Consider the following 15,220-nt stretch of genomic DNA (forward strand, 5'->3'; position numbering starts at 1 on the left):
CTCACTCACACACAAATTTACACTGAGTTCACTCACTCACACTCAGCTACATGAGCTCAGTCACTGACACTCACAGTTACACTAACCTCACTCACTCACACTCACAATTAAGCTGAATTCACTCACTCACACACAGTTACACTGACCTCACTCACTCACACTTACAATTAAACTGAATTCAATCAGACTCACTGTTACACTGAGCTCACTCACACTAAGTTACATGTTTCTCACTCACATTCAGTTATACTCAATTCGCTCGCTCACCCTATACTTACACTGAGATCACCCACACACACTCAGTTTCATTGAGCTTACTCCCTCACATGTTTACAATGAGCTCACTCACTCACTCACTTACACAGAACTCACTGACTCGCACTCACAGTTACACTGAGCTTACATGCTCACACCCTCAGCTACATTTTGCTCACTCACACTCATGGTTAGACTCAACTGAGTCACTCACCCTCACAGTTACATTGAACTGACTCACTCACATCCGCATATACAATGAGCTCACTTGCTTACATCACAGGTACATTGAGCTCACTCACACATTCACAGTTATACTCAGCTCACTCACACACTCACATTTACACTGAGCTCACTCAAACTCACAATGACATTGAACTTTCTCACACTCACAGTTACAATGAGCTCACTCACACACAGTCACAGTTACACCAAGCTCACTCAGACTCTGAGTTACACTGAGCTCGCTCGTACTGAGTTACACTGAAATCACTCACACTCACAGTTACACTGGGCTCACTCATAATCACAGTTACACTGAACTCATTCAAACTCACAGTTACACTGAGGTCACTCGCTCACTCACAGGGCATAATTTTCCATGCCCACAGGCATCAGGCGTGTTTGGTGGCATGAGCGGACAATATGGTGAGAAGGCCAGAAATATGTTTAACAACATCGTGAAACCAGTTTGCAATCGTCCACTCAGCCCATCGATGGCAGGCAGCATTTCCCGAAGGTGTGGGGGGGGCCCGAGGTTGTGGGGGGGTGAATCAAAGGTGGCGGGGAGTGAGGTTGGGCAGGGGAAATAAACTGTCGGTGGGAGGTTGGGAGTGAGGGGGAAAGAAGGTGTCGGGGGGATGTTGGGAGCAGGGAGGGAGTACGGGAGGAGGAGGGATGACGGAAACTGGGGAAGTAGGTGTAAGAGGGTTGGAAGGTGTAAGGGAAGGAGTTCGGAGGGGGGAAGAAGTGCGGAGAGGGAAGGGAGCCCGGGGGAGGAAGGAATGTGGAGAGAAGAGGGAGTCTAGGGGGAGGAGGGAGTGCAGAGAGGGGAGGGAGTAAGGTTTGAGGAATAAGTAAGGCTGGAGGAAGGAGTCGGGAGAGGGGAAGGATGAAGGGTGGTAAAAGAAGGAAGTGTGTGTGAAGTAGTCAGGAAGGGGGAAGGTGGTATGTCCAGGGGTGGAGGGGAAGGAGTTCTAGGTGGGGAGGAGTTATGGGGGGAAGGAGTACCAAGGGGGGAAGGGATTCCAGGGGGGTAAGGGGTTCTGGGGGGGAAGGGTTTCCAAGGTGGGACGGGGTCCAGAGAGGGGGATGGTCAGGTGAACGTGGAAGGGAGGGCTCTGATGAGTACATGGTTGCCTCCTGGGGAGGGAACTGAGGGTGGATGTGGGATGAGGGAAGGGTGAGAATGACTGAGGGCAGAGTGAGGCAGTAGGGTGGGAGGGTGAGTGTTCGATGATAGCGGTAGCGGTGAGGGTGCACCTCCCTCCTCCTGCTGCGGACACGTGTCTGTGCGGTGACCACCAGATTGTGAACCCGAACCTGCTCTAGATTTAGGTCTCCCCAAGGTGTTTGTCTCTGCGCTGGTGGAGAGTGTGGGTAAGCGCTGTGACGGGTCTCCCAGGCTGCTTATTTCCAGCTCTTCAATGGAGGAGGTCTCCTCTTGGCTGGAGGTGAGGACCTGGATGGAGCTGTGGGACTGGCTGGCTGAGGGTGTCAGTCACTTGGCAGAGCTCCCTGTGAACCAGAGTAGAGATAATTAGTGCATGGCAGCAGAGTCAAAAACAGGAGAGAGAGCACTCACATTTGCATTGAGAGAGGGTTGATGTAGTGCAGGATCCTCATGTGGGGGTTCACCACTGACCTCACCATCACCACAGGCAGTGTCCATGCCCTCACCATTCACTGCGATAACACACTCCTAAAAGTGAATGAGTGGCCTAATGTGGGCCAGTCCACCCCCGGTCTGGGTCCTCTCCCTGCTGTTGTAAGCCAGCTTCTCTTGCATGAAAACAGATGGAGGGAGTGTGAGTAGGACACCTGGCACTGCCTGGAATGTTTGTGTGGTGAGCGGAGCCATGGACAGGATGAGGACATGAGCTCGAGAGGATATGAGCCTGATGGAGATGTGAGGGTGTGTGTGAGAGTTAGTGGTGTTGTCCCTTGAGGTGTGAGATCCCTGTGGATGTGTGATGGGTTTGTGAGTGTGTGAGGTGAGAGTGATGAGAAGAGTGAGTTACCCTGGTGGAATGGATGAGACCATTCATCCTGTAGCGGCACTGGGTGGCTGTCTGCTTTTGCAGAGCATTGTCACTTACCACTGTTGCCACTGCCTCCCATGTCGGATTGGTGATGCAGCTGCCCATCCTGCGGCCAGAGCGGGGGTAGAGGACATCACGTTGGGCTGCCATGGCATCCAAAAGGTGCTTGAGGGACACGTCACTAAACGGGGGTGCGGGGGGGTGGTAGCAGTCTTTTTGCCTTTCAGGACAATCCTGTCTTCTGTGCAGCTGTCGTGGGCTAGAAGCACTGAGAGGTGTGCCTGTGGGTGCACTTTAAATTTGGCACCCAGTGTGATGAAGCAGCGAGGTGATGGCCACCTGCACAGAGAGCACACCCACCATTGAAACGGCATGTCTCCCAGGGGTGCATAATTAATGCGGCGGGTTTGGGATGATACGGAGTTAAAAGCCACCATTGCAGCCAGAGGGTAAAACATCATTTCCCCACCCACTACTGCACTTAGTACAAATCTGGGATGATTCTATGCACAGTTACACTGTACTCACACGCTCACAGTTACAGTGACTCACTCACTCACACTCACAATTACACTGAGTTCAATCACTCGCACTCACAGTTACAGTGACTCACTCATTCACACTCACAATTACACTGAGTTCAATCACTCACACTCACAGGTAAATTTTTCTCACACCCTTACACCCTCACAGTTATACCGAGCTCACTCACACTGACAGTTACACTGAGCTCCCTCACTCACATTTACAGTTACACTAAGCTCATTCACTCACACACACATTAACACTGTGCTCACTCACACACTCACATTTACACTGAGCATCCTCACACTCACAATTACACTGACTTTGCACACTCACACTCAGAGTTACACTGAGCTCACTCACTCACATTCATAGTTACTCTGGGCTCACTCACACTCAGCTACACTGAGCTCAGTCACTCACAGTTAACTAAAAAAGTTAAAGGCAGTATCAAACTTAAAAAAAGCATATAATTACACCAAGACGGGTGGCAGGTCAGAAGATTGGAAAGAATATAAAGAACAGCAAAGAATGACAAAATTATTACTAAGGAGAGAAAGCTAGCTCGTGATATAAAGACGGATAGTAGGAGTTTTTATAGATATTTAAATAAGAAAAGTTAAGCATTGGTCCTGTAAAGAGTGCATCTGGGGAATTGAAAATGGAAAGTAGGGAGATGGCGGAAGGAATTAAACAGGCATTTTGCTTTGATCTTCACTATAGAAGACATAAGTAACATCCTGGAAATAGCTGTAAATCAGGAAATGGAAGTGAGGGAGGAACTCAGGAAAATTACAATCACCAGGGAAGTGATATTGAGCAAATTGTTGGGGCTGCGGACTGACAAACCCCCAGGTCCGGATGGACTTCATCCTAAGGTCCTTGAAAGAAGTGACTAGTGAGATAGTTGATGCATTGGTTTTAATTTTCCAAAATTCCCTAGATTCGGGGAAGGTACCATTAGATTGGAAAATAGCAAATATAACTCCTTTATTCAAAAAGGGAAGGAGACAGAAAGCAGGAAACTACAGGCCAGTTTGCCTAACATCTGTCATGCAGAAAATGTTAGAAGCTATTATGAAAGATGTTATAGCAGGGCACTTAGAAAAATTCAAGGCAATCAGGCAGAGTCAACATGCTTTTGTAAAAGGGAAATCATGTTTAAACAATTTATTGGAGTTTTTTGAAGGAGTCGCGTGTTGTGGAAAAAGGGGAACTGGTGTGTGCATTGTACTTAGTATAACTTAGATTTCCAGAAGGCACTTGATAAAGTGCCACATGAAAGGTTAGTAGGGGATAACATATTGGCATGGATAGAAGATTGGCTAGCTAACAGGAAGCAGAGAGTTGGCATAAATGGGTCTTTTTCTGTTTGGCAGGATGTGATGAGTGTTGTGCCACAGGGATCAGTTCTGGGGCTTCAACTTTTTACAATTTATATAAATGACTTGGATGAAGGTATGGTTGCTAAATTTGCTGGCATCACAAAGATAGGTAGGAAAGTAAATTGTGAAGAGGACGTAAGGAGGCTACAAAGTGACATAGATAGGTTCAGCGAGTGGGCAAAAGATCTGGCTAATGGAGTATAATGTGGGCAAATGTGAAATCGTTAATTTTGGCAGGAAGAATAAAAAAGAAGCTTATTATCTAAATGGTGAGAGATTGAGAAGCTCTGCGATTCAGAGCGATCTGGATGTCTTAGTGCATAAATCACAAAAGGTTAGTATGCAGGTATAGAAGGTAATTAGGAAAGCTAATAGAATGTGATCATTCATTGGGAGGGGAATTGATTACAAAAGTAGGGAGGTTATGCTTCAGTTGTACAGGGCACTGGTGAGACCACATCTGGAGGATTGTGTACAGTACTGGTCTCCTTATTTAAAGAAAGATGTAAATGTGTTAGAAGCAGTTCAGAGAAAGTTTACTGGACTAATACCAGGAATGGGTGGGTTGTTTTATGAGAAAAGGTTGGACAGGTTAGGCTTGTATCCACTGGAATTTAGAAGAGTAAGAGGCGACTTAATTGAAACCTTTAAGGTCCTGAGGGGTCGTGACAGGGTGGATGTGGAGAGGACGCTTCCACTTGTGAGAGAACCTAGAACTAGGGGGTCACTGTTTAAAAATAAGGGGTCGCTCATTTAAGACAGAGACGAGGAGAATTTTTTTTCTCTCTGAGGTTGTGAGTTTTTGGAACTCTACCTTTAAAGGTGGTGGAAACAGAGTCTTTGGATATTTTTAAGGCAGAGCTAGATAGATTCTTCATTATTGGTGGTAGACAGGAATGTAGGGTTGAGGTTACGGTCAGATCAGCCATGATCTTATTGAATAGTGGAGTGGCCTACACCTGCTACTAATTTGTATTTTTAAAAATTCATTCATGGGCATTGCTGGCTAGGCCAGCATTTATTGCCCTTGTTCAGAGGGCAGTTAAGAGTCAACTACATTGTTGTGGGTCTAGAGTCACGTGTAGGATAGCAGATTCCCAGATGGGTTTATACAACAATCAACAATGGTTTCATGGTGATCATCAGACTTTTAATTCCAGATTTTTTATTGAATTCAAATTTCATCACCCGTGGTGGGTTTCAAACCCGGGTTCCCAGAGCATTACCCTGGGTCTCTGGAATACCAGTTCAGTGACAATACCACTATGCCACGGCCTCCCCGTGTACAGTTACACTGAGCTCACTCACTCACACTCACAGTTATACTGAGCTTACTCACTCACAGGTACAATACTAACACTCACCATTACACTGAGGTTACACATTCAAAGCACAGTTACACTGAGCTCACTCACTCACACTCACAGTTATACTGAGCTTACTCACTCACAGGTACAATACTCTCACTCACCGTTACACTGAGGTTACACATTCAAAGCACAGTTACACTGAGCTCACTCACTCACACTCACAGTTATACTGAGCTTACTCACTCACAGGTACAATACTCACACTCACCGTTACACTGAGGTTACACATTCAAAGCACAGTTACACTGAGCTCACTCATTCACACTCACATTTGCACTGACCTCACTCACACTCACAGTTACACTGAACTCACTCACTCACAGTTACAGTTATTCTGTGCTCACACACTCACATTCAGTTACACTGAGCTAACTCACTCACACTCACAGTGACATTGACCTCACTCAATCACACTCACAGTGGCACTGACCTCACTCAATCACACTCACAGTGGCACTGACCTCACTCAATCACACTCACAGTGGCACTGACCTCACTCACTCACACTCACAGTGGCACTGACCTCACTCACTCACACTCACAGTGGCACTGACCTCACTCAATCACACTCACAGTGGCACTGACCTCACTCAATCACACTCACAGCGACACTGAGCTCACTCAATCACACTCACAGTGACACTGACCTCACTCAATCACACTCACAGTGACACTGAGCTCACTCACTCACACATTGACACTGAACTCACTCACTCACTGTTTCACGGGGTGCTCACTCATTCATACTCATTGTTACAATGAGATCACTCACTCACACTCACAGCGATACTGAGCTTACTCACACTCACAGTGACAATGAGCTCACTCACTCACTCCATTACACTGGGCTCACTCGCTCACACTCACTGTTACAATGAGATTACTCTCACACTCAGTTACACTGAGCTCACTCACAGTCACAGTTATGCTGCGCTCACACACTCACAGTTACACTGAGCTAACTCACTCACCCACCATTACACTAAGCTCACTCACTCAGTTACACTGGGCTCACTCACATTCACTGTTACAACGAGATCACTCCATCACGCAGTTACACTGAGCTTACTCAGTCACCTCACAGTTACACTGAGTTCAGACACCCAAACTCACAGTTACACTGAGCTCACTCTGTCAACTGACAGTTACACTGAGGTTATTCTCACTCACTGTCACACTGAGCTCACTCACTCATACTCACAGTTATTCTGAGCTCACTCTCACTCACAGTTAGTCTGAGCTCACTCACTCATACTCAGAGCTACACTGAACTCAATCACTTGACTCACAGTGACACTGAGCTCACTCTGTCAACTGACAGTTACACCGAGGTTATTCTCACTCACTGTCACACAGCTCACTCACACACTCAGTTACACTGTGCTCACACACCCAAATTGACAGTACACTGAGATCACTTTCCTTGTCACACTGCGCTCACTCACTCATATTCACAATTACACTGTGCTGACTCACTCATATTCACAGTTACTCTGAGCTCAGTCATGCTCACAGTTACACTGAGCACACTCACACTAACAATTACATTGAACTCACTCACACTTAATTACACTGAACTTACACACTCACAGTTACACTCAGCTCACTCACACTCACAGTGACACTGAGCTCACTCCCTCTCACTCACAGTGACACTGAGCTCACTCCCTCTCACTCACAGTTACACTCAGCTCACTCTCACTCACAGTGACACTGAGCTCACTTACCCTCACTCGCACTTACATTGATTCCACTAATAGTTACACTGAGCTCACACACACATTTACACTGTGCACACTGACTCACACTTACAGTTATACTGAGCTCATTCACACACTCACAGTTACACTGAGCCCATTCGCTCTCACAGTTACACAATTACACTGAGCTCAAACACACACAGATGCACTGAGCTCATTCACATTCATCATTAGTTACACTCAGCTCACTCACTCACACTCAGATTCGCAGTTACACTGAGGTTACCTGCACACACTCTTAGTTACAATGATCTCACTCACTCACACTCATAGTTACGCTGAGCTCAGTCGCTCACACTCAGTTACACTAAGCTCACCCACTCACACTCATTGTTACACTGAGCTCACTCATGCACACTCACTGTTACACTGAGCTCACACACTCACAGTTACACTGAGCTCACTCACACACTCATAGTGACACTGAACTCACTCACTCACACACTCAGTTGCTCTGAGCTCACTGACATAGTTACACTGAGCTCACTCAAACTCAGTTACACTGAGCTGCCAAACATGCATTTACACTGAACTCATTGACAGTCACTCAGTTGCACTAAACGCATTCACGCACTCAATTAATCTGATACCATTCACTCAAATTCCACTACTGATTTATTTTCTACACATTCATAGCTAACTGAGTTAGTTCATATATATTTCTACTAAACTAATTTACTCTAAATTACACATAAATTTGCACCCAATTACTACAACACTGAACTTGTTTGCACGCCAATATATTGAGTTTACTAACATATATTCTGCTAACATAACACTCACAGCTACATTGATGTTAACACGTTTGTAGTTATTCTTACCTTATACTTGCTGATCATATTGACCTATACATATAATGGTCACAAGTACACTGTGCTAATTCACACAAGCTTATCACTACATGGATGTGTCACATGCTTTCACAGTTAAAACCTAGTTTATTGTCATGAGCTTGACATTAGTGAAACTTCACAACACCAATAAAATTAGAGTGTAACTGCAGCCATGTGGGACCATGGAATTCACTTCCAGGATTAGTGGTTGAGGCAAAATCTATATCAGCATTCACGATTAGAATGGATGGGTGGATGGAGGAATAGTTGATAGGGAGATATGGGAACAGGGCAGATGAGTGCATGCGTGGAGGGCAAATGTTGACGCTGACCGATTGCGGCGAATGGCCGTTTCCTCGTTGTAACTTCTCTGGGTTTCTATGAATCTAGAGTCAGGCCTGACCAGACAAAGCGAAGCGAAATTCTCTGGAGGAAATTCTCTGGCTTCGCCGTCAGGTTGCGCCTTTGGCTTGATTTACACTCTGCAAGTTTAGTTCCGATGCAAAGTCAAAACTACTTTGCAATAACGCCAAACTTGTTAAGATGCATAATGACACCAAGATGTGAACTGAGCTGCAGGTTTCTCACAGTTCTAATCAGCTCACTGACAGTAACACAGATCTCCCTCACAACCTCTCAGTTAACAACTAGTTTGAGTCAGTGAGATGTAAAGAGGCCCACAGGCTCACGGCGGCTGCATCCGTGGTCGGTTCAACGACTGAGCCCATTACATGACAAAGATTGGCGGCAGACGGACACCAGGATATCTTCTAACCGGACCTATGGCAGCCGCGTCAAAAATGTAGGTCATCAAACTGGGAGATAATAAAAGGCAAATGTTGCTGCTTAGTGACATGACAAATGTGCGAACAGGGGGGGATATTGGGCGGTTGGACATTGCCCACCGGAGCCGTGGACTCCGGGGCGGGTGGTGCTTTCTGCTGATTTCCGAAGCTGCTCAAGCTGCTGTTTCGGGTCAAGGCGGAGAACGGCCCACCCCAAAAGTCTTCCTGACCTCGATGATGTGATCACTGACCCCCTGATTTGGGGTGAGTCAGAGCACTCTCGGAGTTTAATAGAACATGTGTGGGGGGCGGGAGAAAGAGCTGAAGGGAACTTCTAAACGATGCTGGCCGAAAAGGAATGGGACTCGCAAGGAACAGGCAGACAACATATACTGAAATACATCTCTCTCTCAGGCATATAACATAACGCACAAAATAGAGATCAAGCACTATATTCACAAAACATACGTGCCTTGCTGGCGGAAGCATTAGTAGTGTACATTTTGCATAAACACCCTAACAAAAAATCAGTGCTGCACACAACTGACATTTGCCCAGTAAGTGGGCACATGCTTCTAAATAAATGAGCTGGTGCACACGATACACAAATACAGCAGGATCACTCTCCCAAACAAGTGAGGTCAGAGGCAGGCCTTCCAGTTAAGTGATTAATCGGGTGGGGACATGCGGTGGTCGGATTGTCTAGAATATACGAGACATCCATGCAGCCAGATAGTGCAGTATTTAAACATAAGTCATAGAATTATAAGTTCACGCTGCATTAAAGACGGCCATTCGGCCCACCGTATCTATGCCAGCTCTTTGAAAGAGCAATCCAAGTAGTTCCCCTCACCTGTTCTTTTCCCACAGCCTTTGCAACGTTTTCCTCAGATAAAGACAAATAAAGAACCCATACTGGTCCGTTCAGCGCACTCTGATAAACCCAGAAACAAATATGTGGTGTTACAACTCGAACACACGCATGTATATTATATATATGTGTGTGTAATATGTACATTTATACACATACACACAGCCCACGCACATTCACACTCACACCTCATACACATGCTCGCTTACACCTGCAGGCAAATCTGGGCAGCTGATCTTACAGCAGTGAATGAGACATCAGTATTTAGTTTGTAAATAACAGGAAATCGGAGAAGAAATAGGTGCAATGGTTAGAAATTCGCACGTTGAAACTTCCCAATTGTTTTGCCAAATCAACTGTATAAATGCAAATAATGAGTGGCCCGGCCCGGCCCAGCCCAGCCGCCTTTACCCACAGGACAGAAAGTTCAGGAACTGTGAGTCTTCGCACATCCTTCTGCATCCCCAGCCACACACAGGCAACTAACATGGAAAGAAGTTTGGTGTTGAGGCGCAAGAGCAGTTAAACAGATAGGGCAAATGAATTCGAATTAGGACAGTGGAGATAACGAAATCACTTGTTCGTTATAGGACACACATTTGGAGCCTGTGCAGAGACTTTGCTAGATGTAAATAACTAGTTAAATGAGTGACAAGTAGGGGGGTAAACTTGTGGAGCTAAGAAGGCAAATTGACGAGGTTGTCCATACACTTAACAGACAGCGAGAGCACATAAATTGTACATACCTGCATACAGAAACATCCAAACATTTAATAGACGCGCACATTATTGGCAATCACAAGTGACTTGCCAAAATATGTACCATTTCAATAACGCTAAGGACATATATGTATGACATAATATGTACCTATCTGTCCACGTTATTATCCAGTAATGCATGTTTCTATTTACACATTCTAGTCGCTATCGAAGTGACATACAGCTAATGTGTGCCTTAGACCTGCCTAAATAGGTACTATTTCAAAACACGACTACATAAAATGGAACTATTAGAGCCCTGAACCCAATGCACTGGCAGCGTAAGTGCTGAAATGTGCTGTAATGTTTAACACTTCAATTTGTTGATGTATTATGCATTATCTAACATGACTTCTGCAATATGGACTTGGCCGTCACCGAACAGGCAGCTTCGTGTTCCCATTTGAAAGCTGAATTAACTATCTAACTGATGTGAACTTGTTCTTCCAGTAAAGTGAAGCGCGTAACAGAACTAGAATTATTTCATTATTATTTTAAGGTAACTTACGGTCAGACCAGACGCGCCTTGTTGTTACATGTTGGACAATTGTCAGCACGTAGTTAAAACTAATCTAGGCAAACCGTTCACAATTTGTAATCGGGCCTATAGAAAATAGTCTGAACATATATTTATGCAGACATGCCGACTGCATATCAAAGAAAATATTCAAGTTTTATTACTTAGCAATAAATTGCATCAGATTTTGTAAATACTTATAAAGTACTGTTCAGCTGGTAATGTGTAGACCTAGGCTAAAATTATGGAACACACTGTTGTCTATATGTTAAGGTCACAAGAGGTCCTCACCCACGCCTCGCTACCTAACTAAAATCATATGGGAAATTTCAACAATCAAAGAATGTATTACATTCGAAAACCCAGATCCATTCACATTTTAATTTTTTACAGACAACGTTGGTAGAAGTCCTATATAATTGTATGCTCCTTCAGTTTAATTTGATATCTTCGAGTTAATTATTATTTATGAAACTGAAATTAAAAATGGATAAATGGCACACGTTTCTTCTAATTATTTTACTGCAACGGCCGATAGCTAATGTGTGTGTGATTCGCCTAAGATTACTACCAGGAGCCAAAGCTACAAGCAGCTAATCAAAACAATCAGGAAACTTGGCAATTAATGATGAACGAATGTACTAATCATTATATCACCCTGCTGAGAACCTCAATGTAATGATGATGATATATCGGTTATAACGGTAAATACGGATCTGACAATAACATTTATAGCCACCACTTGGAAATGGTCCAGTATTCACAAACTAATCTTCAATTACACACAAGCGAAATGAATTAAAAGAAAAACGGCCTGCCTTTGAGGAACAAGAGAAGTTACAGAAATATGAATCCCACAGTTTGAGCTACAATCTACAAAGACTTGTTTAATTCCATCTAATCCGCAAAAAGAATGGCAAGTTTAAAAACGTTCTGAGAATGTCTGGAAACATAACGAATATTCTGTCAATGTTCTTCTTTTAAATGAAGATAAATTAATTAATCTGTTGTTGCAGCCTTTGCGTGTCTTGAACTCACAATCATCCCGGAAAGGCCATGATCCCATGTGCGTATGACAACAAATCAAAGTTCAAATGGGCGGCTTATGTGGCAGTTGATCCTGTATCATAGTCTTTCGTGATCCTTCAATTACTATTTAATAGAATTACAGTTTTAAATCCAAATAGTCTTAAAGAATGTTTTTTTATCAGGGAACAGTGAACATAAGAGCGAAACAAGAACCGAATACATCGTATAGTGCAGTCAGTGAAAGATATCTACTGATAGGCTTCTGACGTCCAATGCTCGAATTTATTACCACGCTTTGTTACACTAATTACTTACATTGAATCGACGCAAACTTTGCAAATATTCTAGATGTTTCTTCAAGACAGGTTGAATCGATATTTCTGCGATTTTCACAGAACAAGTGCAAAGGCTGGTGTGCACGGAAGAAAAGTACGAGATTCCTTAAGTTTTTGGATGTCCTGTGTTTTCACTCAAAGAACCATGTCGTTCAAGAAATGTAACACTTTTCTAAAGCATTTGAAATGTGTAAATACATATGAATATCCATTGAGGAATAGATCAGCCCCCTGGAAAGAACGGGATAAGATTGCAACATTACCCAAGTAAAAGTATACAGCGGCCTAGGCGCGAGCAGGACGTGGGTTACATCTGCAAATGGGGAAGTGACATCTCTTTGAACAAGCTAAAGTTAATTTGATGACACTATTTCACATCCTATTAAATAATATTTTCATTTTATTCAAAAGCTGATATGGGGAAAGTTGCGGAGCCCTGATTTATTCGTGAAATTTTATTATATTATAATACAGCATCAGCGTCCCACGGATTTTTAAATTAAATAACTGAAAGCCCAAAGTCACCGCGATGTAATGCAAATAGTAGATAAGATGGACAAATACCACCGATTATTGTGTTGTATGTAAAGCTATATTAAACATTTTGTGCTAATAACACATGGTAATCTATTTTTAAAATGAAACTAATAAAAACTCACTGGTAAATTAATTCCTTGGTCACTAAGGGAGATTCAATTTTCCATACCTGAATTCCTTAATGTGATGAACCCACATTTCAATTTAAAAAAAAACCCAGACTATGTTGATTTCTGCCGAGGCACCCAGATAGATGCGCGACTTTCCTGGTCCCTCGTAATCCTCGCCTTTCAATAGCTGAGTGGTCTGACTTCCCTTACTGCTCTCGCCACACACATATGCCAATGTAAACAAAACAATCGAATCAATGTACAGTCCCATTGTGACATTCTTTTATTAATTATTATTCATAAAATAAAAAAGCACCGATTATCATGTAAATATTACACTAGGGTGGGGAAAAAGAGGTGTTTAATAGCAAGGTTGTTTGACTATATCCTACCTTTAGGATTCTCTCCGTTCTGCTAGGTTGGAGTGTCTCTGACCGTTTTTTTCCCCCCCGAAGTCTGTCCGAGTGCAGCACGGTACTGGCAAAAGAACTGCATGAATACACACGAATAATAAAAAAAAAACTTCTGCTCTGCTAAACCGCCAAATTAGTGCAAGATCCGAATAGGCCACGTCCATAACTCAACTATTTTGTTTCTTTAAGAGCCTGCCTGAATTCCAGCTGAATTCATTTCAGTAAATAAATGAATCTCCCATTAATTGATGTGATCATGAAGGCCATTAGTTTCTGAACAGCGAAATAATGTGGGTGCGTATATCTGCTTGACATTAATTATGTTCCTATGTTGGTCTGTGTGCTTCTGTGTGTTACTTGGTGTGAACCAGAACTGGAGACGATGCAAAGAGACCCAGAGTAAAGCGCACTCTCATCCACATAGAAAATGTCCACGTTGCAATCTTTATGAAACATCCTTTTAATGGCATATCATATTTAACGATTTCATGGCCCAAACTATGTACTTGGATACAGATAGATAGCAGTTGTAAAATCCTCAGTGTGCTTCTTGTGTGATTTGGTGCATTTGGCGTATTAGCACCCGAGTGGAATATCAAAGTCAAATACAGCCCATGCCATCTGTTTGACTTGTATCTCACGCCGAAGGCTTGAGCATTGATGAATAAATGCTCACCGGCTTTAGATTAATTTCATCTTAATCAACAGCTAGGCTTGTCATGGATAATAAACTAATGGAGGTCTGAAGAAGACCCATCGATAATAATCGGGGATGGCGAACTAGAGGTAAGCTGCCTTGGCTTTTTGCTTGTGATAGGCCATATCTTTCCGGGGCAGAAGGATTTAGTGAGTCAGAAAGCTTAAATTCAGATTTTCATAGATTTGCGTCTCAATCCACTACCCAAGAACAAAACAATTCCCAAATCAGTAGTTTCCATCTATCAAAATGCCAATTTCTCTTTTTTTAAAAAAAAAAGCATCCTAAAATTCCTATTGAATTTTTTTTTTGTGTGTAAAAGACATATATTGCCAGCGCTGCCACTTTAAAGCTACAAACCATTATTTCAAGGAGATTTCACTAATAAGTGCATGTTATCTCTCCTTGCCTGACACGATTTGTTCTGGCAGCTGAGCTCAGCTCACTCTTTGAAAGTAACACGCCGGGAGTGCGCATGCTCGCGGCCTCTCCGCGGAGCCCCATCTTCCTTCCTGCAAAAGCAGCTCCAGCAACTTTCCGCTTCCGCATTTACCTCCCTCTCCCTCTCCCTCTCTCTCCCTCTCTCTCAATCAACAAAATCTTTCGGCATTCGTGCAAACAGAAGATACAGTCATTTTCCTATGTCGTTTTTTCACTCCCCCCCCTCCCCTTTCACCCACTTTCCCTCGGTGAGGTGCAGTGTATTCAATGTAAAAAATAAAACTGCTGGCCGTTTAAACCTGAACCCATTGAAAACGTGTTTGTATAGGTTTCTAAA

The 15,220-nt window shown here is 43.6% G+C and overlaps 1 long non-coding RNA gene across 1 annotated transcript in view; it reads left to right on the forward strand.

Moving 5' to 3' along the window:
• The window catches only part of LOC144689797 (uncharacterized), a 322,504-nt gene extending 310,499 nt beyond the window's left edge, over positions 1–12,005 (forward strand). Inside the window, exon 3 of the long non-coding RNA XR_013578712.1 lies at positions 11,885–12,005. This is a non-coding gene — a long non-coding RNA (uncharacterized LOC144689797). The remainder of the gene's footprint in view (positions 1–11,884) is intronic.
• Positions 12,006–15,220: the final 3,215 nt, after the last annotated feature.

Source organism: Cetorhinus maximus, chromosome 14, assembly GCF_964194155.1.
Source record: "Cetorhinus maximus chromosome 14, sCetMax3.hap1.1, whole genome shotgun sequence".
NCBI lineage: Eukaryota > Metazoa > Chordata > Chondrichthyes > Lamniformes > Cetorhinidae > Cetorhinus > Cetorhinus maximus.